The 27961-nt window shown below is 43.5% G+C and overlaps 1 protein-coding gene across 1 annotated transcript in view; it reads left to right on the top strand.

The window, feature by feature from the left end:
- Positions 1–27961, top strand: part of LOC114657342 (adenylate kinase isoenzyme 1) — a 250686-nt gene that overhangs the window by 29326 nt on the left and 193399 nt on the right. The window lies entirely within an intron of this gene.

Raw genomic sequence — 27961 nt, forward strand, 5'->3', positions numbered from 1 at the left:
CCGGCCGGGAAGTGGTTCCGAGGCCAGCGACGGCTCTACCGCCCTCTGTCAGAGGTGTCCCCTCCATGGCCTACCTGGTAGATCCTGCCAGTAACATGTCTCAGAAATGAAGCCATGCATGTCTAAGTCTGTCTGTCACAGAAATGACTGTGAAACTGCGAATGGCTCATTACATTTACATCTGTTAGATAGATACTTTAATAATCCCAAGGGGAAATTCACATACTCCAGCAGCAGCATACTGATACAAAAAACAATATTAAATTAAAGAGTAATAAAAATGCAGGTAAAAACAGACAATAACTTTGTATAATGTTAACATTTACCTCCCCGGGTGGAATTGAAGAGTCGCATAGTTTGGGGGAGAAACGATCTCCTCAGTCTGTCAGTGGAGCAGGACAGTGACAGCAGTCTGTCGCTGAAGCTGCTCCTCTGTCTGGAGATGATGCTGTTTAGTGGATGCAGTGGATTCTCCATAATTGATAGGAGCCTGCTGAGCGCCCGTCGCTCCGCCACAGATGTGAGACTGTCCAGCTCCATGCCTACAATAGAGCCTGCTTTCCTCACCAGTTTGTCCAGGCGTGAGGCGTCCTTCTTCTTAATGCTGCTTCCCCAGCACACCACCGCGTAGAAGAGGGTGCTTGCCACAACTGTCTGATAGAACATCTGCAGCATCTTATTGCAGATGTTGAAGGACGCCAGTCTTCTAAGGAAGTATAGTCGGCACTGTCCTCTCTTGAACAGAGCATCAGTATTGGCAGTTCAGTCCAATTTATCATCCAGCTGCACTCCCAGGTATTTATAGGTCTGCACCCTCTGCACACGGTCACCTCTGATGATCACAGGGTCCACAAGGGGCCTGGGCCTCTTAAAATTCACCACCAGCTCCTTGGTTTTGCTGGTGTTCAGGTGTAGGTGGTTTGAGTCGCACCATTTAACAAAGTCCTTGATTAGGTTCCTATACTCCTTCTCCTGCCCACTCCTGATGCAGCCCACGATAGCAGTGTCATCAGCGAAATTTTGCACGTGGCAGGACTCCGAGTTGTATTGGAAGTCCGATGTATATAGGCTGAACAGGACCGGGGAAAGTACAGTCCCCTGCGGCGCTCCTGTGCTGCTGACCACAATGCCAGACCTGCAGTTCCCGAGACGCACATACTGAGGTCTGTTTGTAAGATAGTCCACGATCCATGTCACCAGGTATGAATCTACTCCCATCTCTGTCAGCTTGTCCCTAAGGAGCAGAGGTTGGATTGTGTTGAAGGCGCTAGAGAAGTCCAAAAACATAATTCTTATTGCACCACTGCCTCTGTCCAAGTGGGAGAGGGATCGGTGTAGCATGTAGATGATGGCATCCTCCACTCCCACCTTCTCCTGGTATGCGAACTGCAGAGGGTCAAGGGCGTGGCGGACCTGTGGCCTCAGGTGGTGAAGCAGCAGCCGCTCCATGGTCTTCATCACATGTGATGTCAGAGCGACAGGCCGGAAGTCGTTCAGCTCACTAGGACGTGATACCTTTGGGACTGGGGTGATACAAGATGTTTTCCAAAGCCTCAGGACTCTCCCCTGTTCCAGGCTCAGGTTGAAAATGCGCTGTAGAGGACTCCCCAGCTCCGATGCACAGACCTTCAGTAGTCGTGGCGATACTCCATCTGGACCCGCTGCTTTGCTGTCTCCTCAGCTCTCTGCTCACCTGCGCTGCTGTAATTGTGGATGGGGATGTCTCACCTATGCTGGTATCAGCAGAAGGATGGGTGGAGGGTGTAGTACTCGGAGGTGAGAGTGGGTTAGGGTGGTCAAATCTGTTAAAGAAGTTGTTCATTTGGTTTGCTCTCGTCGCGTCTCTCTCGATGGTGGCACCCCGCTTCTAGCTGCAGCCAGTGATGATCTTCATCCCATCCCACACTTCCTTCATGCTGTTATTCTGCAACTTCTGCTCCAGCTTTCTCCTGTACTGCTCCTTCGCCGCCCTGAGCTGGACTCGGAGTTCTTTCTGCATGCGCTTGAGCTCATGCTGATCACCGCCTTTAAAAGCCCTTTTCTTCTGGTTCAAAAGGACACTTGTAAACCATGGCTTGTTGTTAGCATATCAGCGTACTGCTCTTACTGGAACTACAATGTCCATACAGAAGTTGATGAAGTCAGTAGTGCAGTCAACAACCTCCTCAATGTTCTCACTATATGATTCTTGCAGGATATCCCAGTCTGTAGTTCCAAAGCAGTCTCTCAGAGCCTGCTCTGCTTCAGGGGACCACTTCCTGAATGAGCGTGTGGTTCTAGGTAGCTTCCTCACTCTTGGTTTGTAGTGAGGCTGAAGCAGAACCAGGTTATGATCTGCTTTCCTAAGCGCAGGCAGTGGGGTTGCACTGTATGCGTCTTTAACGTTTGCATACAGTAAGTCAATAGTCTTATTTCCCCGGGTGTTACAGTCCACATACTGGGAGAAGGCAGGTAATGTTTTGTCCAGCGTCACATGGTTTAAAGTCTCCAGCGATTAGCACAAGTGCCTCAGGGTGCTGCGTTTGTAACTTAGCAACAGCGGAATGGATGATGTCACTCGTTGTCTCCACGTCCGCCCGAGGAGGAATGTAAACAATAACAACAATGACGTGTCCAAACTCTCTGGGCAAGTAATAGGGACGCAAACTTACGGCCAACAGTTCGATGTTCCTGGAGCAATTTTGAGATTTTGACGTTTACATGTCCAGAGTTACACCACCTTGTATTAACATAGAGAGCGAGTCCACCACCTTTGCGCTTCCTGCAGGTATTTGCGTCTCTGTCTGCTCTAACTGTGCTAAACCCGGGTAGCTCCACGTTAGCATCTGGGATGGTAGTAGTTAGCCACGTTTCGCAAAAACGCACCAAACTGCATTCTCTGTAGGTTCTGACATTTTTCACCAGCGCAGCCAGTTCGTCGATCTTATTCGATATTGAGTTCACATTTCCCAGGATCACAGAAGGCACCGAAGGCTTAAAACGCCACTTTCACGCAAGCCCTTGTTATGATCCCTTTCATTGCTCCATGTTACTCGGATAACTGGCAATTCTCGAGCTAATTAAAATTTTACATTATAGTACATTTAGCATCAAAGACAACTCCTACAGGTGAATTACATTAATAAAATGTATTCTTCACAGAGCTATTGTCAGTCTTATTTTGCTTACGCAGACCCCCTTGTTTATTTAGTGCGCCCTAATTGTAATGACTAAAAGCAAGTGCAATTAAGAACTTGTCTCCTGAGAGAATCGATCAGCGTTCACTCTTATGTCTGATGTTGCAGAATGCTGGCTCTTAAAAAGCCATTTAGAACAGAATGGTATAAGCAAGATGGAGATTGCACCACCCCTGTGCATTAAAAGCCACAAACGCAAGATATGCAGCCTTTTAAAAATGGAGATTCATTTAGACTCCTAAGAAAATGAGGCCTGATTAACGTGGAATTATTTCAAAGCAGGAATTTTCCACTCACTAAAGCTGTCTTGGGTCAGGAATTGGCACCTCTGCCATAGAGAAGAATTTGTTTTACTTTGTGTACATTTTCTCTGTTGGGTGGAAAGGATTGGTGAGCGTTTCTGGGCTGAATGGCCTGTTCTTGCCCAGTTTTTGTCTAGTGTTCTCTGCTCTCCCATATAGCAAAGGTGCATGTGTTAAAATGTTTTTTTTTGTTTTTTTTTTTCTAAATTGGACCAGTGTTGTGTGATAGAGTAGTGCCACATCAAGGACTGGCATCCGCAAGATACAGAAAAGTAGATTTATCTTCATGCTACCCCAAAATTGCATTAAGAGTGTTCCATAAATGCCCCTGAGATTGAATGGTGCCTTGTTCAGGGTTTGGTTTTTAATTTGCGGCCTTCAATGCAAACGTAGACCCTGTCTCCACGGGACGGTTTACTAGACAAGGTGGGTTTGTGGTGTACGGAAAAAGTTCACTCATGAAATTGATTTGCACATCATTTAAATTTGTTCTTGATGAACTAATTTTAAAGTCAGTCTCGAGCCACTGGACTAATTCCCTTCATAATTTTAAACTCTTCAGTCAGGTCTACTCTTCACCTCCTGTAAAAGCTCAGCTCTTTGAATCTTTCCTCATCACTCATCCCCTGTAGCCCTGGAATCACCCTAGTCGCTCTTCTCTGGACTTTCTCTAGTGCTGCTGTGTCCTTTTTGTAGCCTGAAGACCAAAACTGCACACAGGACTCCAGATGTGGCCTCACCAGTGTGTTATAAAGCTTCATCAGAACCTCCTGTGACTTGTACTGCACACATCAAGGCACTATATAACCTGACATTCTGTTAGCCTTCTTAATGGCTTCTGAACACTGTCTGGAAGTTGATAGTGTCGAGTCCACTATGACCCCTAAATCCTTCTCACAGGGTGGACTTTTGATTTTCAGACCTCCCATTGTGTATTCAGTCCTCACATTTTGACTTACTACGTGTAACACTTTACATTTTCTGACATTAAATGGTTAACATGTTCAACTCCTTCAATCTTTCCTCATAACTCATCTCCTGTAGCCCTGAATCACCCTAGTCGCTCTTCTCTGGACTTTCTCTAGTGCTGTTATGTCCTTTTTGTAGCCTGGAGACCAAAACTGCACCCAGGACTCCAGATGAGGCCTCACCAGTGGGTTATAAAGACTTGAGCAGAACCTCCTGTGACTTGTACTCTACACATCAAGGCGCTATATAACCTGATATTCTGTTAGCCTTCTTAATAGGATTTGCAGTGGACTCAACACTAAATCTTTTAATCTTTCCTCATAACTCATCCCCTGTAGCTCTAAAATCAGCGCTGTTGCTCTTCTCTGGACTTTCTCTTGTGCTGCTATGTCCTTTTTGTAGCCTGGAGACCCAAACTGCACCCAATACTCCAGATGAGGCCTCACCAGTGGGTTATAAAGACTTGAGCAGAACCTCCTGTGACTTGTACTCCACATATCAAGGCGCTATATAACCTGACATTCTGTTAGCTTTCTTGATCGCTTCTGAACACTGTCTGGATGTAGATCATAATGAGTCCACAATGACTCTGAAATCCTTTAATTTTTCCTCAGCCTATGTAGCCCTGTAATCAGCCTGGTCGCTCTTCTCTGGACTTTCTCCAGTGTCACTATGTCTCTTTTAATAATATGGAGACCAAAACTGCACACAGGACTCTAGATGAGGCCTCACCAGTGTGTTATAAAGACTTTAGCAGAACCTCCTGTGACTTGTGCTCCACACATCAAGGCACTGTATAACCTGTTAGCCTTCTTAATGGCTTCTGCACACTGTCTGGCAGTTGATCACGTTGAGTCCAGTACGACTCCTAAATCCTTCTCATAACGTGGACTCTCGATTTTTCAGACCTCCCATTGTGCATTCAAACCTCACATTTTTTACTCTGTGTAATTCTGTTATGTAATAAAAATCCTCAATGTATATAATAGTATGGTGCTCTTTTTGCTTTTTTTCTAGTACTATTGTTTTGTTACATAATTTTCTAACCTGCTTAACAGTGACCAAGTTTTGTGCATTTTTTGGCTGGTTGGAGCCTATCCCTATTAGCATTATCCATTTACTTATTTGGCTGACTCCTTTTTCCAAAGGGACTTTTTATATTATTGTTATATCCATCCATCCATCCATCCATTTTCCAACCCGCTGAATCCGAACACAGGGTCACGGGGGTCTGCCGGAGCCAATCCCAGCCAACACAGGGCACAAGGCAGGAACCAATCCCGGACAGGGTGCCATCCCACCGCAGGACACACACAAACACACCCACACACCAAGCACGCACTATTATTTATTATACAATTGGTTCCATTTTTTCTTTTGGTTTTCCAATTGGAGTACAGACAGGTGAAGTCACACAGTAGATAGATAGATAGATACTTTATTAATCCCAATGGGAAATTCACTTAACATAACAGTGGTGTTAGTAGTGGGATTTGAACCATCCGCCTCAGGGTCTGAAGTTCAACACCTTAACCACTACAGCCAACTGCCTAACTAGCATAGGGTGCAAGGCAGGAATAAATCATGGATAGGAAACCAGTCCATCTCAGGGCAAACACACGCACACCCACACAGGCCAGTTTAGCATCACCAATTTATCCAACCTGCATGTCTTTAGAAACTCATGCGGACAATAGGGAGAACATGCAGACTTCACACAGGGAGGACCCTGGATGCAAAACCCTGGTCTCTTTACTGAGAGGGCCGAACGACTGTGCCACCAGTACTACAGCTTTGTTATCAGTACTTTTGGAACAATATTTGTAGCTTTGTTGTTTCAAGTCAAGAAACTAGGAGCCATAGATGTACTGTATTTATTTTTTCTTCTAAGATTTCAATTTCTATTTTTTAATAATTGCACGCATAAACCATCCTGTTCACCTCCAGCTGTCACAGACCCCAAAAGGAGAACCTTTTAGTCCTAAAGTGCTGATACTAAACAAACTGCAGTTACCATCAGGAAGGAAACCAAACTGATTATTCAAAAACATTAAGTGCTGTGTAATCAGAGGCTTCATTTCTGGTGTGGGTCTGTTTGTGCTCGTGTATATATTATATACTTCTGGACTGTAATGTATTGTAAAAACATTAAAGAATAGATACTGCATTCTGAAAAAATGTCTATTCTAAGTTTCGTATACAACTGTAAGGTGCCCTCCATAATGTTTGGGACACTTTGTTTTTTTTTAAAATTTTTTTTGTTTGATTTCCCCTTCCGCTCCACACTTTAAAATTCAAGTCAAACATTTCAGACTAGTGATTAAAGTGCACACTGCAACATTTCATTTAAGGGGATTTCCAGCAATTTCTCTAAGCGCACCTTTTTTACATGCCCCCCCCCCCCCCAAATCCCCCCCCCCACATAGTTTAGGGCACCATAATGTTTGGCACATAGCAATGGCAGGTCTATTAAAGCTGCTGTGATATTTAGGACTTTGTCGCGTATCCCTCACGTGCAATGACTGCAATTCATGGTCATCAGCAGGTGCTGAGGGTCTTCTCTGGTGATGCTCTGCCAAGCCTCTAATGCATTTATCTTCAGCTCCTGTTTATTTCGGGAGCTTGTCCTATTAAGTTTTCACTTCAGCATATGGAAGGTCTGCTCAGTTGGATTTAAAGCAAGTGACTGGCTTGGCTATTCAAGAATTTTCCATTGTTTAGCTTTGTGTGGCCTTCGCAGTGTGTTTGGCTCATCAGCTTGCTGTAGGATGAAGTGACGTCCACAGAGTTTGGAGCTCATTTGCTGGAACTTGAGCAGATCAGAGGTTTTTATACGCCTCAGAATTCACCGCAGTCACATCATCAATGAAAAGAAGTGTGCCAGGACCTGTGGGGAGCCATACAAGCCCAAACCATAACACCCCCAGCACCGCCATGTTTAACAGATGAGGTGGTCTACTTTGCAGTTCCTTGTCATCTCCACACTTTGTTTTTCACTCTGATGAAGTTCATCTTTGTCTCGTCTGCACTTGAGACATTTTCCCAGAATTCTGCAGGCTCTTTGAAGTCCTTTTTCACAAACTGTAATCTGGCCATCCTGTTTTTATGGCCTCCATCTCCCAGTGTGTCCTCTGTGTTTCTGTTCATGAAGTCTTCTGCTGATAGTCATCTCTGACATTCACACATCGGCCCCCTGAAGACCATTTCTGGTCTGTCAGACATTCGTTTGGGAGCTTTTTCTTGGCCATAGTGAGGATTCTTCCGTCATCAGCGGTGAAGGTCTTCCTTGACCTACCAGTCCCTTTGTGATTACTGAGCCCACCAGTTTGTTCTTTCTTCTTCATGATACTCCAGACAGTTGATTTCAGTTATTCTAAGGTTTTACCGATGTCTCTAATGGTTTTATTCTTGTTTGTCAGCCTCATAATGGCTTCTTGGACTTTCATTGACACAGCTCATGTTGAACAATGGTAACTACAAAGGGGAGAAGCAAACCGAGATGTCTTATGAAGCCATGAAACCCATCTGAGTGATTACAAACACCTCTGACACCAGTTGTTCCAAACATTATGGTACCCTGAAATGGGGGGGGACTGTGTAGAAGAAGTGTGGTGTGAGTGAAATGGATGTAAATCCCCTTAAGTGAAAGTCTGCAGTGTGCACTTCAATCACAAGTCTGAATTGTGTGATTTGTAATTTTTAAAATGTGGTGCACAGGAGTGACTCAAGGAGAAAAGGTGTCTTTGTCCCAAACATTATGGAGATGCCTGTGTATGAGTATTTGAGGGAAGGACATGCTAACCAATATTTCTATCACAAGTCAAACTGAGAGGGTTTTTACCAAAGGTGTGGCGTATTCTTATTAGTTGGAGTAGCTGACTTTTTGCAGGAGCGTCAAATCAACAGATTTTTGGAAACTGTTCCTGGCTGACCATCTCCGACTTGTTTCATACTTGCTGAAAATAACGTCATTTTTAGTACTGCACAAAATTTTGAGGTTTGTGGGTTTCTCTTTTTGTTAGTTTTTGAGATATGGGAGGCTTTTAAAGGGGGCGTGGCTCTAATTTTATTGTTAAAATGCGCACAACTAAAGTAATGATTATTGGTCAGAACTTTTAAAATTGTCCATTAGTATCTTTACCTTCTAAAACAGTTGGTCACTGTGAGAAGAAGAGACAAGAGACATGGCAAGGTTTGGGGCAGCCACCCGTATAATTCAGTATCCTGGCTGCAAAAGTAAATGATTCGTTGTTGAGTCAAGTTTACAAGACAGAGTCCAAAACAGAACTGACTTCCAGGGAAAAGGTATGAGGCTTTATAGGAAGTTTGGGGGAAGTGATGTCGTCCTCGGGGCCGGGACTGGAAGTGATGTCGTCCTCAGGGCCGGGACCGGAAGTGATGTCGTCCTCAGGGCCGGGACTGGAAGTGATGTGTCCTGAGTCGAGGCAGTGGCTCCTGGTGGGATTTCCCGGGAAAGGCCTGCAGGGAACTCAAAGAGCATCAGTGCACCCCGACCCCCGGCAAAGAAAAGGGCAGACGTATTATCATTCATCTCTAAGCCCTTCAGCTGCCTCTTATGCACATGTGTGTGACATCACATAGTTGTATATTTGCCATTGGCTGGCTGTGGGTGCTGTGATTGGGTCAGTTGCTGTTTTATTGTGGCATTTCCTATGTTGACCCTCTTTTTTCCCAGTTTTATATTTACAATACATGCATCCATCCAGTTTCCAACCCACTGAATCCGAACACAGGGTCACGGGGGGGTCTGCTGGAGCCAATCCCAGCCAACACAGGGCACAAGGCAGGAACCAATCCCGGGCAGGGTGCCCACCCACCACAGGACACACACAAACACACCCACACACCAAGCACACACTAGGGCCAATTTAGAATTGCCAATCAACCTAACCTGCATGTCTTTGGACTGTGGGAGGAAACCGGAGTGCCCGGAGGAAACCCACGCAGACACGGGGAGAACATGCAAACTCCACGCAGGTCTCCCAACTGCAAGGCAGCAGCGCTACCCACTGCGCCACCGTGCCGCCCATTTACAATACAATACAATTTATTTTTGTATAGCCCAAAAGTACACAAGAAGTGCCGCAATGGGCTTTAATAGGCCCTGCCTCTTGACAGCCCCCCAGCCTTGACTCTCTAAGAAGACAAAGAAAAACTCACAAAAAAGGAGGAAAAAATGGAAAAAACCTTAAGAAAGGCAGTTCAAAGAGAGACCCCTTTCCAGGTAGGTTAGGTGTGCAGTGGGTGTCAAAAAGAAAGGGGGTCAATACAATACAATACACAGAACAGAACAAATCCTCAATACAGTATAATAGTAAAATAAAAATATTACAGAGTACAGAGCAGAATTCAGCAGTAGATGATATCCCATAATAGGATCTGCAGACCTTGGCCATCAAGCTGCCTCCCCCATTTAGCCATTCCACAGCCGAGTCAGCGCTGGGCCAGGACCCCTCTACCTGACGATTCCTGCGATCCTCCATCAGAGATGACTTTACCTTAGGCAGGTGGGCAGTGGCCTTAAGTGCCAAATTTGAGTACCAAGAAGAGAAAGAACAGGTGAGGGTGAGTAACAAATTCTAACTATCATGTTACGTATGTTTTAGTACTAATGACTAACAACAGAGATGCAGTCTGCACAGTTAATCAGCAGCTCTAGTCAGGGTGTGAAGTAGTGAGTCTTCAGCCAGGATTTAAAAGCTGAGACTGAAGGGGCATCTCTTACAGTAGCAGGGAGACCACTCCACAGTTTAGGGGCCCTGTAACTAAAAGCTCAACCTCCTACTGTTATTTTATTAATCATAAGCAGGCCGGCATCTTGAGATCTTAATGTACGCTCCAGTTTGTAAGTCATGATAAGTTCAGACAAGTAATCCTGGACATCGGCCATTTAATGCTTTATATGTTAAAAGAAGGATTTTGAAATCTGCCCTAGACTTAACCGGGAGCCAGTGTAAGGATTTCAGAACTGGAGTTATGTGTTTGTACTTTCTTGTTCTTGTAATAATTCTTGCAGCAGCATTTTGGATTAACTGGAGGCTGTATAAAGAACAATGTGAACATCCCGTGAACACCACATTGCAGTAGTCAGTCAATCCCACACAGACACAGAGGGGAAGAGCCAAGATTGTGGGTTCGCTTCCTGGTTCCTCCCTGTGTGGATAGCGCTTTGAGTACTGAGAAAAGTGCTATATAAATGTAATGAATTATTATTATTATTATTAAACTCCAAACAGACACTTGCCACAAAATGTGAACCAACGGGGCGACCTAGTACAGAATGGCCTCCAATTCAAAACCAATCCTAAACAGCCATACTTTAAACCAATAGAATGAGTCTACTTCTCTCTTCCTGTCCAGTTACCAATGAAAGCACTCGGGTTCAACTCATCCCCTAGTTCCTTCGTCTAGTCAGTTTATGGCCTTCTTATAGGCTCATGTGAGTCCAAACACAGTCATCTTTGCCAAACTGGTCTGATGCTCCGTCTCTCTCACCATAAATTTCACATCCTGAGTCAGTCCTGAAGACTGGGTGTGTGGAAGATGGTTTGGGGGAGTCTTTGCTTAGATTAACATCCAAGCACTGCTGTTGTCATCAATGAAGTTAAAACATGTCAACTAAAACCCAAACTAATATTACATCTGCTTTGTCTAGTTTACATATAAAGACATATATGAACTTATATGCTAGAAATCACTCCAGCATAGTTGCCCTGTCCTGGTGGCTTCTTGTGGGTGCAGGTGGAAAGGGAGAAATTGTTAGCATGAGCGCCCCATCTCGTCCCATTGTGGCACTGCTTACTTCAGCAGAGCCAGGAAGGTGATCCCCAGGTGCACATGCGTGACCATAGACTGATAGATAATTATGTATATACACTGGGATAAAGAAATTGGGATACACCAGACATAATAAAGTTTTGGGGCAGCCACCCGTATAATACGTCCTGGCTGCAAAAGGTCGAGTTTTCAAACAGAGTTGTTCACAAGACCGAGTCCAAAACAAAACTGATTACCTAAAGGCAAGATGGTGGCTGTAAAGGCCCATAGAGGAAGTGACATCATCATGGGGGCCCAAACCAGAAGTGACGTTGTCTGGCCCGGAAGTGATGTCATCATAGGGGCCCCGGCACCGGAAGCAACATCATCTAATGTGTCGGGAACGGAAATGATGTCATCAAAGGGGCTGGAACTCGGTGGGATTTCCCGGGAAGGGTCTGCAAGGAACTGAGAAAGACAGTCAGTGTACCCCGCCGCCCCCTGGTCTGATGTGGTATTACATTTACTTCAGCCTATTAGCTGCCTCCTAGTCGCACGTGTGTCACAAGACACACACTATGGTCTGACCAGACACAAGAATGACTGACAAGGAAAAAAATATAAAACAAAAAAGAAAACTTCTTACTTGGCAGTCCCAGTCACAGTGAGGTGCTATACAGGCGTATTGCCGTTTGTATAAAGGGGCCCAGTTGTGTTTCTTGACGCACTTCTACTGAATGATTTGTTGTCTAAAAGTCCTCAGTGTTGGGGTGTCAGACAGAGGATGTGCAGCGTTGTTCATAATGACACTAAGTTTTGTCTTCACTGTCTTCTCCTCTACTAATTCCAGGGGGTCTACGGTGTGTCCCATAACTGAATCTACCCTTTTAATTAGCTTGTTGATTCGGTAGGCCTCTCTTGACGTGAGGTTTTACCAGCCCAGCACACCACAGCATGGAAAATCACACTGACCATCACAGAGTTGTAGAACATTAGAACAATCAGGGTGGGAACAGGCCATTCAGCCCAACAAAGCTCGCCAGTCCTATCCACTTAATTCTTCTAAAAAATATCAAGTTGAGTTATTAAGCTCCCTAACGTCTTACTGTCCATCACACTACTTGGTCTCTTTTTCCAAGGGTACCTGTGGTTCTCTGCGGGGGAAAAAAACTTCCTAATGTTTGTGTGAAATTAAACCTTAACAAGTTTCCAACTGTGGCCACATGTTCTTGATGAACTCATTTTAAAGTCACTGTCTCGATCCAGTGGACTAATACCCTTCATAATTTTGCACACTTCAGTCAGGTCTCCTCTTCATCTCCTGTAAAGGCTCAGCTCTTTTAATCTTTTCTCTTAACTCATCCCTGTAACCCCTGCATCATCCTATTCGCTCTTCTCTTGACCTTTTCTTGTGCTGCTATGTCCTTTTTGTAGTCTGGAGACCAAAACTGCACCTAGTACTCCAGATGAGGCCTCACCAGTGAGTTATAAAGACTTGAGCAGAACCTCCTGTGACTTGTACACCACATATCAAGGCGCTATATAACCTGACATTCTGTTAGTCTTCCCTTTTATGGTGAAGCAGGTTTACATTGATTATTACAAAAGCTGGACTGTTTTTTTTGTTTTTTTTTTATTAATACCCCCAACTTTTTGTGAATTGATTCTTTGGGCCACTGCAGTAGCATAGTGGCACATCTTGCAATTTCAGTAATTGGAGTCAGGCATGTATCTTGAAAATCACCATGCAACTACAATTGTTCTTTGTAAATCACTATGACGGCAGCTTTACTTAGGTAAGATAACCTTAGCAGTATTCATTTATATAGTGCCTTCCAATCTTCTTTCGGCTGCTCCCGTCAGGGGTTGCCACAGCAGATCATCTTCTTCCATATCTTTCTGTCCTGCGCATCCTGCTCTGTCACACCTGTCACCTGCTCAACACATCCATAAACCTCCTCTTAGGCCTTCCTTTTCTCCTCCTACCTGACAGCTCTATCCTTAGCACCCTTCTCCCAATATACCCCTCATCTCTCCTCTGCACATGTCCAAACCAACGCAATCTCGCCTCTCTGACTTTGTTTCCAAACCGTCCAACCTGAGCCGACCCTCTAATGTCCTCATTTCTAATCCTGTCCATCCTCGTCACACCCAATGCAAACCTTAGCATCTTTAACTCTGCCACCTCCAGCTCTGTCTCCTGGGGGCCTTACAGATGATAGTAATGGTGGAGTCCTTCACAATTTTGTGCACGACAATCACAAACCCTCTCACCACTTCCGTCACTAAGAAGGCTCTGCAGCACTTGTACTTTTTACTCCAACCAATTAAACTGAATATTTCCCAGCCAATCCTAGTTCAGTTTTACAAAGCCATAATTGAATGTGCAGTGACATTCTTTGTTGTTGTCTAGTTTGGTTCAGCAATGGCACACTGAAATAATAAATGATGTGGTGTTCTGAGGTCTGCTGAGAGAATAATTGGTTTGCACTCTTCCGTTTGTGGCTGACGTGTAGACATCTCGTGTCACTAACCGTGTCAAAAGGACCACCGTTGACCCTTCTCACCCAGCCCATCACTTGTTTTCTGGTAAACACTTCAGGTCAGTTCAAACTAAAACTAGCAGACACCTCAACGGTTTCTTTCCCAGAGCCATAGCTCTGTCAAAGCAGTGATTTAACTGTCTTTATTGCAAATTTATATGTTCTGTCATATACTGTTCTATCTGTCCCCCGTGGCTTCCCCCATGAAACAGGGCAGCAAGGAGGGCCCCTCCTGACTCCCCACTCCACTCCTGACGTCACGCTTTCCCTACCCCAACCGCCTGTGCGAATTAGTGCGAATATATCGCTCTAGCAAACAATCTGTGATTCTTAGCGTGATGAGAAAAGCCGCAAAATCAACCGGATTGTTCAAAAAAATTATAGAAAAAAGCCAGATCTAAATCCGTGAAGTAGTCCTCTTGTGAAAAGTGGACAGACAGACGTTGGATTTTTATATATATATACATACGAGGGGGGACCCAAAAATAACCGGAATTTTGTTGTTGTTAGGTTGGTACTTGTAGTACGTGGTGCAAGAGTCGTTTTTTTACGATGGCCGATTATCGTGAGCAACGCGCGGCAGTGAAATTTTGTTTTCTTCTTGAAAAAGTGTTGCAGAAACTATTGTTATATTAAAAAAAGCTTACAAAGAAGATGCTATGGGTAAAAGCCAAGTCTACGAGTGGTTTGGCCGCTTTAAGAATGGTGAAATGTCAATTGAATACCACCAACGCCCCGTGCGCCCTTCAACATCGCGAACTGATGAAAATGTCACCACAATCCGAGAATTAATTTATGAAAATCGACGTAGGACTATTGACGAACTTGTTAAGATTACCCAGTTGTCGTGGAGCTTGGTTCAGCGAATTTTATCGCAAGATATGAAAATGAGAAGAGTTTCTGCAAAATTCGTCCTGCGATTGCTGACAGCAGATCAAAAAGAGCGCCGCCTGGAAACTTGTCGTGAAATGAAGGATCAGTTTGATAATGACCCAGATTTTTTTTCCAAAATTATTACAGGAGATGAATCGTGGTGCTACAGTTACGATCCTGAGTCGAAACAGCAGTCCAGTCATTGGAAAACCACGAATTCTCCTCGAGCAAAAAAAGCTCGGCTAGTGAAATCAAAAGTGAAAACAATGTTGATTTCTTTTTTTGATGTCAAAGGTCTCGTGCATTATGAATTTGTTCCAGCAGGTCAGACTGTAAACCAAGCATTCTATCTAGAAGTGTTAAGAAGGTTGCGCAACAGTGTGAGAAGGAAACGCCCTGATTTGTGGGAGTCGGGCGATTGGTTCTTTCATCATGACAACGCTCCATCTCACACTGCTCTCAGCATTCGCCAATTTTTGGCAAGAAAAGGTACGACAACCCTGAACCACCCACCCTACTCACTGGATTTAGCTCCGTGTGATTTCTTTTTGTTCCCTCGGATGAAAAAAGACTTGAAAGGAAGGTGTTTTGCTGACGTCAAAGAGGTAAAACAAGAAACGACCAGAGCTTTAATGGGCATTACTTCAGACGAATTTAAAAAATGTTTCGATCAATGGAACAAACGGTTAGATAAGTGTATTTCCGCCAATGGAGAGTACTTTGAAGGAGATTAATTGTAGTTTGTACAGAAAATTAAATTAAACACGTTTTAAAAATATTTCCGGTTATTTTTGGGTCCCCCCTCGTATATATACGTATATATATACATACACACATATATATATATATATATATATATATATATATATATATATATAGTGAGCTAGGGGGCTGATCGCACCCCTACAGGTTAAAAAAACGCTGAAAGACTACCTTAACATTGCTCCCTTGCTTGCTGGGCTTACTTGCGGCTGATCTGTCACACGGTACTTCACATACTTAAAAGTCCGAACAGCACCTGTCAGTTTTGGATTGTTTGCTTTTCTCTCTCCCTCTCTCTGACATTCTCTGCTCCTGACGCGCACTCCTTTGAAGAGGAAGATATGTTTACATTCTTTTAACTGTGAGACAGAACTGTCATCTCCACTTTGTCAAGGAGCACGTTTAAACTTTTAAAAAATAGACATGTTTGTTTGCAGTGTTTGAATAAAATTCCTGTCTCTACAACCTCCTGTGTTTCTGTGCAAACCTGAGACACAAGCGTGACAATATACAGTCATATAAAAAAGTTTGTGAACCCCTCTCAGCCTGCATAATAATTGACTCTACTTTCAAGAAAAATAACAGTGGTATGCCTTTCATTTCCTAGGAACATCTGAGTACTGCGGTGTTTTCCAGAACAAAGATTTTTAGTGAAGCAGTATTTAGTTGTATGAAATTAAATCAAATGTGAAAAACTGGCTGTGCACAAATGTGGGTCCCCTTGTCATTGTGCTGATTTGAATGCCTGTCACTGCTTAATGCTGATTGGTTGATGAGCTCGTTAAGCCTTGAACTTCATAGACAGGTGTGTCCAATCAGGAGATATAAAGGGATTTAAGGTGGTCAATTACAAGTTGTGCTTCCTTCCCTTTGACTCTCCTCTGAAGGGTGACAGCATGGGATCCTCAAAGCAACTCTCTAAATATCTGAAACAAAGATTGTTGAGTCTCCTGGTTTAGGGGAAGGCTACAAAAAGCCATCTCAGAGGTTTAAACTGTCAGTTTCAACTGTAAGGAATGGAATCAGGAAATGGAAGACCACAGGCACAGTTGCTGTTAAACCCAGCAGGTCTGGCAGGTCAAGAAAAATACAGGAGTGGCATATGAGCAGGATTGTGAGAATGATGACAGACAACCACAGATCACCACCAAAGACCTGCAAGAACATCTCACTGCAGATAGTGTATCTGTACATCGTTCTACAATTCAGCGCAATTTGCACAAAGAACATCTGTATGGCAGGGTGATGAGAAAGAAGCCCTTGCTGCACTCCCGCCACAAACATTTGCTTGTTGTATGCCAATGCTCATTTAGACAAGCCAAATTCATTTTGGAACAAAGTGCTTTGGACTGATGAGACAAAAATGTTATTTGGTCAGAACAAAAAGTGCTGTGCATGGTGGAAGAAGAACACCGCATTCCAAGACAAACACCTGCTACCTACTGTCAAATTTGGTGGAGATTCCATCATGCTGTGGGGCTGTGTGACTAGTTCAGGGACTGGGGCCCTTGTTAAAGTCGAGGGTCAGATGAATTCAACCCAATATCAACAAATTCTTCAGTATAATGTTCAAGCATCAGTCACAAAGTCGAAGTTACGCTGAGGTTGGATATTCCAACAAGACAATGACCCAAAACACAGTTGGAAATCTACAAAGGCATTCATGCAGAGGGAGAAGTACAATGTTCTGGAATGGCCATCACAGTCACCTGACTTGAATATCATCGAAAATCTATGGGATGACTTGAAGCAGGCTGTCCATCAAATTGAACTGAACTGGAGAGATTTTGTATGAAGAATGGTCAACAATACCTCCATCCAGAATCCAGACACTCATCAAAGGCTATAGGAGGACAGCGTCTAGAGGCTGTTAGATTTGAAAAGGAGGCTCAACTAAGTATTGATGTCATATCTCTGCTGGGGGCCCAAATTTATGCACCTGTCTAATTTTATTCTGATGCATATTGCATATTTTCTGTTAATCCAATAAACTTAATGTCACTGCTGAAATCCTGCTGTTTCCATGTCAGATATTAAAAGGAAGTTGTTACTTTGAAAGCTCAGCCAATGATCAACAAAAATCCAAAGAATTAAGAGGGGATCCCAAACTTTTTCATATGACTGTATATATAATAACATACATACATACAGTCAACCCCCGCAAAGTTGCGATTCAAAGTTCGCAGCCTCAGTTGTTCGCGGATTTTTCTTTAGAACCTAACTAATAATCATTTGCGGAAACCGCAAATTTTTTCCACAATTTTTTTTATGACTTTTTCCGTGGCAATATATAATTTTTCATGCATTTTAATGCTAAATTATTAAAAACCACATAATTGACTAAGTTTGTAACATAAATATTAATGTAAATTCAGCTAAATTTATGTGTAAAATGTAATACTGTATATATTTTTTGGTACTGTAGATGAAAACACAGCTTGGGATGGTGAAATACTACACTCCTGTACTCAGAGGCGTGAGGTTTGAAAGTAGCCAATCCGAGAGCGTTACTCATTTCTCCTTGCTGCTGATTGGCTGCTGATCTCCGACAGATGCAGCCCAGCATTCCCGCATCATAATAGTTTACCGCCTGTAGCTCTCTCGAGTGTTTCGCTGAGTGTTCTCGTGTTTTTCATTTTGTTCTTCTTAAAGCCCTATTATGCCATCCAAACGCTGTGCACCTTCTAAGGCTTCTGGAAATGTACCTAAGCATGGGATCCCTATATGGTTCAGGCTTTCAAAGTTAATAATGCCAGTGATGCTGCCATTCAGACATATAAAGCCCTCCTCGCCACCATGAAGAAACGACAGCAACTTCCCATCACAATGTTCCTCAAACCTATCAAGAAAAGCCAGCATGAAGCACCACCAGAAGAAAACCACTCAGAAGATACAACAACTCCTGAAGTGCCTGAAGAAGAAGCCCCATCCATGGAGCTGTAAATCCTCTGCTTTGCTGTGCAGTCATTATCTTCATTACATAACTTCATCGTACTACACGGCTAATTCATCATTATCATCTTCAATTTCATTCATTATTGGTGAGTACCCGTACATTTTACTGTATTTTTTTTAAATTTAATTATTACGTATTTACCTTACTTTATACTAATGAAAATGTGCTTGCATCTTGCATGAATTACAGTACATGTAGGGGTAACATTGACATTCTAGCACTGTGGGAGACATAGCAGTACAGGACTGTACAGTAGACGGTTTATGTTTACATTCTTTTTTTTTTTTTTTTTTTTTTTTTTTTTTTTGGGTAATGTATTAAGCTGAGTTTAAAATGAAATTAAAATGTTTTGGGGGCATATTTAGGGTTTAAAACTATAAAAATAGGCATTTTTTTGACCACATCCAAAATTTGCGGTTTTTCACAATTTGTGGGTCGACTGTATAGAGACAAAAGATAAAACCTGATGGAAAGAATATTGAGAAAGCAGATGTCCTAGAGGCAGAGAGTGAGCTATAAACACATTTGTTTGTCTTCCTTTGAATTGAAAAACAATGTCCTCGGTTATTGGCATAGTGAGACATATGAATGTGATTTAACTACTTGCTCTTATTGTGTGTTATAAAAAAGAGACACAGCAAAGTGAAAGAGTTGATGGCCCCCATATACAGTAATTTGAAACCATGCAATTCAGCACGTAATAATTTATTGGGGCGTTCCACCAAAAGTGAGACCAGAATGGAGGACACAATGGCTTTATATAGTCACTTGGCAGGAAGGGCCGGGTCCAGGAAGTGACATCAGCAGGGGGGGAGTGGCTGTCCGTCTCCTGTTCTACGGAGGGATGAAGAGAGAAGACTTTAAACTACCGCGTTGTCGTCACTTGGCAGTTGCAAAAGCACAGAAAACCCAAAAACACTGTCAAAATGGCCTTCTAGGAGGGGGAATACTGTCCAAACCCTTATTAGATACTAAGGGGCTCAGAGGAATCCTTATAAGATAAAAGGTTTATTTAAATGAAAGGCTTTGTAGTGGAAATTTTCGATTTGGAGATTTGACCTAATTTTTTTTTTTTTTAAATAGATTTTCATGTTTCAAATGGCCTGCAAGGTCAGTAAATAGATCAGTTGATGATGTGGACTTTCAAGTTAAGACAAAATTTCTTTAATTGCATAAGGATACCTAGACAAGCTTTTAGGTCAGTCCAGGCTGTATAAACCAGTAACTCAATCGCCTCTCTGTCTCCTTCCACCTCCACACTAACTGTCGTCCTCTTCCTCCTCACTCTGATTAAGTGAGTTAGGATGGCTCCTTTTATGTCGGACCCCCGGGAGTACTTCAAATACTGTAACACAGCATGGCTGAAGCACTTCCGAGTCATGCAGGAGTTCCCCAAAGTAGGGCAGCACCTAGCAACTCCAGCAGGGTTTCCCTTCCAAAAAAACATTTTCCTATGGAATCCTGTGGGAGTCCAAACTGGGACCATACCAGAGAAGCACTATCACCTTTTGCCCAAACTGTCCCCGAGAACTGCTTTCCCTCAGTCCATCCATAATATGACCGCCCTGACTAGGATAGGAACCTAGTGCCATCCCAGTTGGGTTGCACCTCTGCTTACGCAAGCCATCCATTATGGCGTCCCAGCCAGGTAAGGTATTCTTCCTCATCCCAGATGAGATGCCTGTTCATCCATTATGGCATCTACAATCTATTAAAATGCAACCTTCCCATATTTCACATATTTTTATTACAATATTTTCTTTCTATGTAGTGCATTGCAAGAAAACGACATTTAGATTTTGACATTTGACCTGAATATTTGAATACATTTTCATGTTCAAACTGGCCAACTCTGCGTGGTTGAAATGCAAAATTTTGTAAAATTACGGTTTGGCCTGTTTGTTTTTTTTCATTTTTAGTTGTAAAGCTGATTTTTAAATGAGGTTTAGGTAGAAATGCCTGGCAAGCATCTATAACATAAAGCCATGTGGTTGGCAAACCCCACGCAGTGTCGATGCCAGTCAGTGTGCCCACATTGGATTTCTGTGGTTGTGGGTTCAAGTCCCGCTGCTGACACTGTGTGTACCCCCGAGCGAATCATGTGACCTGCCTGTGCTCCATTTGGAAAAACAAAAGAAAAAATGCAACCAATTACAAGTCCCCTTTGGATAAAGGCGTCAGCCAAATAAATAAATATACACGTACTGGGCACCGCATGAGGGGAAACCAGTAATCGTGCAGACGTTTATGATTGTTTTGTTTGGGTTGGCTGTACAGCATTCCCCGCGCAAACACAATTATCACAAAAGTGCAGATAATTGCCGACTTACGGCAGCATGGATAATTGTTTTCACAGTAGGCACCGTCTGGGTGAGGTAATAACAGACTTGGGTGTGACGTGTTTACTTGTGGATAAGGCGGCTTGTGCTTGGTGACGAGCCACAGATCCAGGGACAAGTGAGAATGCGTGCTGCCATGTCAGAGTGAAAAGCGAGCGCACAGTTTGTGAGGCGGTATGTGAACGGTCTGCTGCAGCTTAACGTGGACATGTTGGCATTTCATTTTGAGCACAAAGGGCGTTACAGTGACGTACGGTGAGGTTCATGGCTGGTGACTCCTTTCAGAGTTGAGTCAGATTTACAAATATATGAACCCAAAAGAGTCGCTTATTCACTATTCAACTGGCAGCCTGCACATGGACTACTGTTTATGTTTCACATCTCTTCGGCATTCGTTACAGACACATATAGGTAAGGCACATATTTGGCTAAGAAAGAACGTTACGTTTATAGCGGCGAGAGAGAGCGTATTTGCTCCTCATCTTCCATGCGTTCTAATTTGCCATTGCAATTCCACAATTCACACTCATTCAATACAAATGATAGTATAGAGTGGTGTACAAATAAAAACAGATTTCAAATTTGACCTTATTTGAAATATTTAGTTGTTTTTAAAAGCTTTTCATTTTGATGCTTTAATCAATTTTAATACAGACTGTTCAAGAACAGTCGCTTCCCGGATCCTCCCTGCGTGGAGTTTGCATGTTCTCCCCGTGTCTGCGTGGGTTTCCTCCCACAGTCCAAAAACATGCAGGTTAGGTGCATTGGTGATTCTAAATTGTCCCTAGTGTGTGTGTGTGTGTGTGTATGTGTGCACTACAGTGGGCTGGTGCCCTACCTGGGGTTTGTTTCCTGCCTTGTGCCCTGTGTTGGCTGGGATTTGCTCCAGCAGACCCCCTTGACCCTGTAGTTAGGATATAATGGGTTGGATAATGGATGGTTGGTTGGAATTGTGATGATGCTATTCAACATTGATACACTTAGTGTGATTCGGGTGGTTCGTCCTGTTTTGTGGTGTAGCAGGCCGCATTCTGCTAATCCACACATTTGAAAACAAAAGCGTAAGCTTTAGGGATTCTAGTGTTAAGCTCTGGAAGTACCCCAGACTCTGGAGTTTAAAGGAAGCCATCCACTTGGGAATCGGGTGTGGAGAAGGACAACACTCACCTGGGAGGAGTGGAGGACTGAATACTCAAAAAGGGAACAAATGGAAACAATGGAAAGTAACTTTGTTAAATAAACATCGATTGTGCAATTGAGTCTGAGGTTTGGGGCTCAGTGGCGCCCCCAAGTGGCCACACAGTGTAACTTTAGTTTTAGCTTCTGCAAAAGTGCGACTCTTACTCATATAATGTGCTGTAACAAGTCCTAAAGTTTTCTTTTGGTGTTGATAACATTTACAAAGCATCGGTAAAGCGGTCATCCACCTGTGTGACGTGGACTAGTGAAATCGTTTCACTTTGGAACAGTCAGAGGTGGCTTAAGTGAGGTGGATTTCTCTTGATGTTTCATACTTCAATGTAAGATCTGCAAATCCTTGGTATTTAGTCATTTTACCAGCATATCGAAGCTAATTCAATACTTGACGGAGATGAGTGAACTAATTACTCAAGGGTATTAAGTGTAATTAAGAATAACGAATCCTTTGTTCATGTCTTGTTACATAAGAAAAAAATGAGTAATTGATTCCTTTTTGCAGTACCTAAATTAAGGTGTTACCAAAATTATATTTTGGTTCACAAATGAAAAGCAGGAGGTAGAGGCACCCAACTGCCAAGATGACGTGACCTGTAGGGGGTGTTGTAGCACCTCGGACACAACCTCGCCAACACAAGGCCCAGATTCAAATAAAGATTTTAGAATTCACAAACACCTCCTCACAGGCTTCTCCACGGGCTCCACATACACTATTACAAGCAGAATTCTTCTTCTCGCTCCTCCAGTCTTCCTCGGTGATTTTCGTCCTCCTTCTTCCACCCGACTTTGACCCTCTGAGTTAGCAGGCGTGGCTTCTTTCATCCCGGGAATACTTCCGGCGCTACCCCATCACATCCATCTCAGGCTGAACCTTCCTAAAATGAGGAAGCCACCTCCCCACAGCTCCCATGATTCCCAGCAGGGCTGTCCATTAGAACTCCAGTTCCCATGCAGCTTTGCGGGTGTGCGTTTAGGGGAGACCCACCAGAGAGCTGCTGCCACCTCTCATACTTTGTAGCACGTGGCCCCAGTAGGTGGTCTCCTTCCACCCTTCCATTAACCAAGGCGTCCCGGTCGGAATACCATCCTACCAACCCCTCTGCTTGGCTGAGCAATTGACATAAAAGCATTGAGGCCTTTTCCATGCATTATTTTGTGAGACCCTCCAAAATTTGAAAATGGTTTCCTTCCAAGTGTTTTGTATTTGCATAAATGTTCAAGTAGGCCTTTATTTATTTATTTATTTATTTTTTAACAGAGTGTAGATGAAATATCCAGAGCATAATAGAATAGAATGGAAGTACTGAAGCACTATGGTAATTAACAGAAATATGAATATCAAATAAACATCGATCTGAAGAGGATATTTGAAATGCAGCACTTGTTGCTTAGAGGGAAGCAGCAGACATGAATTTTAATTGTTCATCTCTGTAGCAACAAACAAAATGTGTTTTTAATACCCTTTAGAAAATGTGTCCTAATTAGTGATGTAAAGGCAGCGCTTGGTAATCCAAGAAGTGAAGTGAAATGACTGCCCCTGATTTGGTCCTCGCACAAGCCTTGGTTAGCTGAGGGGTGCTTCCCCTCAATAACTGAAACCCATCATTTTGTCACCCCCAGGGTCCAAGGTGCCATTGCCACCCTTCTGTGCAATGTCAAAGATGCCCCTTAGCCCTCTGTAATGTGGTGTGCTTTCAGCATTTCAGGTAGGACCTCATCCACTCCTGCAGCCTGTCATCACTTTAATCTCTCCCCTTCCCCACAGGTGAAGAGTCTGGGTATCATCCTTGACAGTACTTTATCTTTTCAGTCCCACATCAGTAACATCTCCTGGTCTGCCTATTTCCACCTTCTTCTTCTTCCTTCGACTGCTCCCGTTAGGGGTTGCCACAGCAGATCATCTTCTTCCATATCTTTCTGTCCTCTGCATCTTGTTCTGTCACCCCCATCACCTGCATGTCCTCTCTCACCACATCCATAAACCTCCTCTTAGGCCTTCTTCTTTTCCTCTTACCTGGCAGCTCTATCCTTAGTACCTTTCTCTCAGTATACCCCTCATCTCTCCTCTGCACATGTCCAAACCAATGCAATCTCGCCTCTCTGACTTTGTCTCCCAACCGTCCAATCTGAGTTGACCCTCTAATGTCCTCATTTCTAATCCTATCCATCCTCGTCACACCCAATGCAAATCTTAGCATCTTTAGTTCTGCTGCTTCCAGCTCTGCCTCCTGCTTTCTGGTCAGTGCCACCGTCTCCAACCCATATAACATAGCTGGTCTCACTACCATCCTGTAGACCTTCCCTTTCACTCTTGCTGTCACAAATCACTCCTGACACTCTTCTCCACTCATTCCACTCTGCCTGCACTCTCTTCTTCACCTCTTTTCCACAATCCCCGTTACTCTGTACTGTTGATCCCAGGTGTTTAAACTCATCCACCTTCGCCAACTCTACTCCCTGCATCCTCACCATTCCACTGACCTCCCTCGCATTCACACACATGTATTCTGTCTTGGTGGTCCTATTGACCTTCACTCCTCTCTACAGCATCTCTCCACCTCTCCAGGGTCTCCTCAACCTGCTCCCTTCCATCGCTACAGATCACAATGTTATCAGCAAACATCACAGTCCAAGGGGAGTCTTGTCTAATCTCGTCCGTCAACCTGTCCATCACCATTGCAAATAAGAAAGGGCTCAGAGATGATCCCTGATGTAATCCCACCTCCGTCACTCCTACCACAGACCTCACCACGGTCACACTTTCCTCGTATGTATCTTGTACAACTCTTACGTACTTCTCTGCTACTCCCGACTTCCTCATATAATACCACAGCTCCACTCGAGGCACCCTGTCATATGCTTTCTCCAGGTCCACAAAGACGCAATGCAACTCCTTCTGGCCTTCTCTAAACTTCTCCATCAACATCCTCAGAGCAAACATCGCATCAACTTTGTTCCTCTGTAAATTGTATTTCCTTTTCTGACCGTACCATTACCCTCTCCCCTTCTGTTACAAATCTGGGTGTCAAGTTAGACCCCTATCTGTCATTTGATACACATGTCCATCACCTTTTGTAAAATTGCATTCCTTCATCTCCGAAACATAGCCAAACTCCGTCCCTACCTCTCCCTCTGTGATGCTGAAAAGCTGGTTCATGCCTTTGTCTCATCCAGACTGGACTATTGTAATGCACTCCTCATCGGGATACCCAACAAGAGACTTCAAAAAATCCAACAAATTCAAAATAGTGCTGCAAGAATCCTGATGAGGGTGAGGAAATATGAACACATTTCACAAATCCTTCGATCACTTCATTGGCTCCTTATCCACCTCCGTATCGAATACAAGCTCTGCTTGTTTACTCACCAGTGTATCCATGGAAATGCTCCACAATATCTTATAGAACTCCTTATATTACAATCCACTACAACAGGGGTAGGCAACGTCGGTCCTGGAGTGCCACAGTATGTGCAGGTTTTTGTTCCAACCCAGTTCCTTAACGAGAACTCAATTATTGCTGATGAAGCACATATTGCTTAAGTGACATTTTAATGCTTCATTTTAGTGGTCTCGCTTGTTAAGGTTCTCCAACCTTAATTGCTTATTTCAATCTTAAACTGCTGCATTCAGTGTTTTAATTGCTCCTTATTAGCAATAAGATGTAAAAGACAAAGCAGCCAGCAGTTCTCCAGCTAGCTTTTTTCCAATTACATCTGTGTGTGTTCATCATGCACGGTTTGATTTAATAAAACACTTATTTACCAGTCAATCTATGTTCCTACCCTCACCTATGGTCATGAACTATGGGTAGTGACCGAAAGAACGAGATCGCGAATACAAGCGGCTGAAATGAGTTTCCTCCGCAGGGTGTCTGGGCTTTCCCTTAAAGATAGGGTGAGCAGCTCAGTCATCCGGGAGGGGCTCAGAGTAGAGCCGCTGCTCCTCCGCATCGAGAGGAGTCAGATGAGGTGGCTCGGGCATCTGATCGGGATGCCTCCTGGACGCCTCCCTGGTGAGGTGTTCCGGGCACGTCCAACCGGGAGGAGGCCCCGGGGAAGACCCAGGACACGCTGGAGGGACTATGTCTCTCGACTGGCCTGGGAACGCCTTGGGATTCTCCCGGAAGAGCTAGAAGAAGTGGCCGGGGAGAGGGAAGTCTGGGCATCTCTGCTCAAGCTGCTGCCCCCGCGACCCGACCTCGGATAAGCGGGAGACAATGGATGGATGGACTTAATAGAAAAATGTGACAGACTGAAAATGATCTGTTTTAGGCTTCAAATCATTTGGATGATATCCTTGGAAAGGAAAAAAATCTACGATATAAGAGCCTTACATTGCACAGACTAATAAGCCATAAAATTAAATAAGGTCTGAGATTGGCAATGATTGGTTTCTAATTAAGCAATTGGGTTGGAATGAAAACCTGTAGCCACTGCGGCTCACCAGGACCGACGTTGCCTACCCCTGCACTACAAGAAACCTCCATTTTACAAATACCTACCGCCTTCGCCCCCCTGTGACCAAACTTCATACAATGGGAGACCGAGCCTTTGCAGCCGCTGCTCCATGGCTCTGGAATGGCCTACCAGACAGCCTAAGAACACAGCAGATTGTGGGCTGTTTTAAAAAACAGCTAAAGACTTTTCTATTTAGGAAAGCTTATTAACAAGAATGCTATAATTATTGTTGTTTTTATCTTGCCTTGCCTTTGTTTAATCTTTTTATGTTGCACTTTGAGATTTACTGCTAATGTAAAGTGCCCCAATAAATAAAATGCATTTTTATTATTATCTATGGTGCTCTTTCTTAGCATGAAACCAAACTGCTGCTTACTAATCATCACCTCACTTCTTAACCGAGCTTCCACTACTCTTTCGCATAACTTCATGCTGTGGCTCATCAGTTTTACCCCCCTGTAGTTACTGCAGTCCTGCACATCCCCCTTATTCTTAAATATCAGCACCAGTACACTTCTTCTCCACTCCTCAGGCATCCTCTCAATTTCCAAGATTCCATTAAACAATCTGCTTAAAAACTCCACTGCCATCTCTCCTAAACACCTCCATGCTTCCACAGGTATGTCATCTCCCAGTCTGCGTATTTCCACTTGCGTAACATTAATCGTATTCTCCACTCCTCACTCCCCACACCATTGCTATCCTCGTTCATAGCCTTGTCACTTCTCGTCTCGATTATTGTAATTCCTTTTTCTTTGCTCTTTCTTGCAGATCTCTTTATACGCTTCAACTGGTCCAGAATTCAGCAGCCCGCCTGCATCATTACTAGAACCCCCTCTATTCACCATATCACTCCCGTCTTGCAGCAGCTTCACTGGCTTACAGTTAAGTTCTGCATTGAATTCAAAATTCTCCTGTTAACTTTTAAGGCCATCCACTACCTCGCCCCTCCATATCTGTCCGACCTTCTTCATGTTGCCATTCCCTTCTGCACCCTTAGATCCTCTTCCACCATCCACTTGACTGTCCCCTTCGTCCATCTTACCACCATTCAGTTGCTCTGCTCCCCAGCTCTGAAACTCACTACCATCTGAGCTTAGAAATATTGAATCATTCTCACCTTTCAAATCTAAACTTAAAACTCGTTTAGGTTTAGGTTTATTTGTCATATATAGGTTAACACAAGGTCAACATACAATGAAATGTGTATGACGAGAAAATCAAGTCACTCAGCCTAGATCCAATAAAGCTAAAAAATAATTAAAAAAAAAAATTACAAGTTAAAAATAGACAAGCCATATAAAATAAAATGTGTACATTTTAAAAGAAGTTATAGAGCAATATGAGTTGAATGAGCAGCAAGTACAAATGAGTTATTGCACAGATGATGTTTTATAAGTACAGATGCACATTCCATACAGTGCACATGCATGTTCCAGTCAGTATTCAGAGTGTGTGCAGGTACAGTTTGTGTGTGAGTAGTGCAATGTAAATGTAATGTAAGTGTATGTACAGTGCATCCAGAAAGTATTCACAGCACATCACTTTTTCCACATTTTGTTATGTTACAGCCTTATTCCAAAATGGATTAAATTCATTTTTTTCCTTA

This window comes from Erpetoichthys calabaricus, chromosome 9 (assembly GCF_900747795.2).
Source record: "Erpetoichthys calabaricus chromosome 9, fErpCal1.3, whole genome shotgun sequence".
NCBI lineage: Eukaryota > Metazoa > Chordata > Cladistia > Polypteriformes > Polypteridae > Erpetoichthys > Erpetoichthys calabaricus.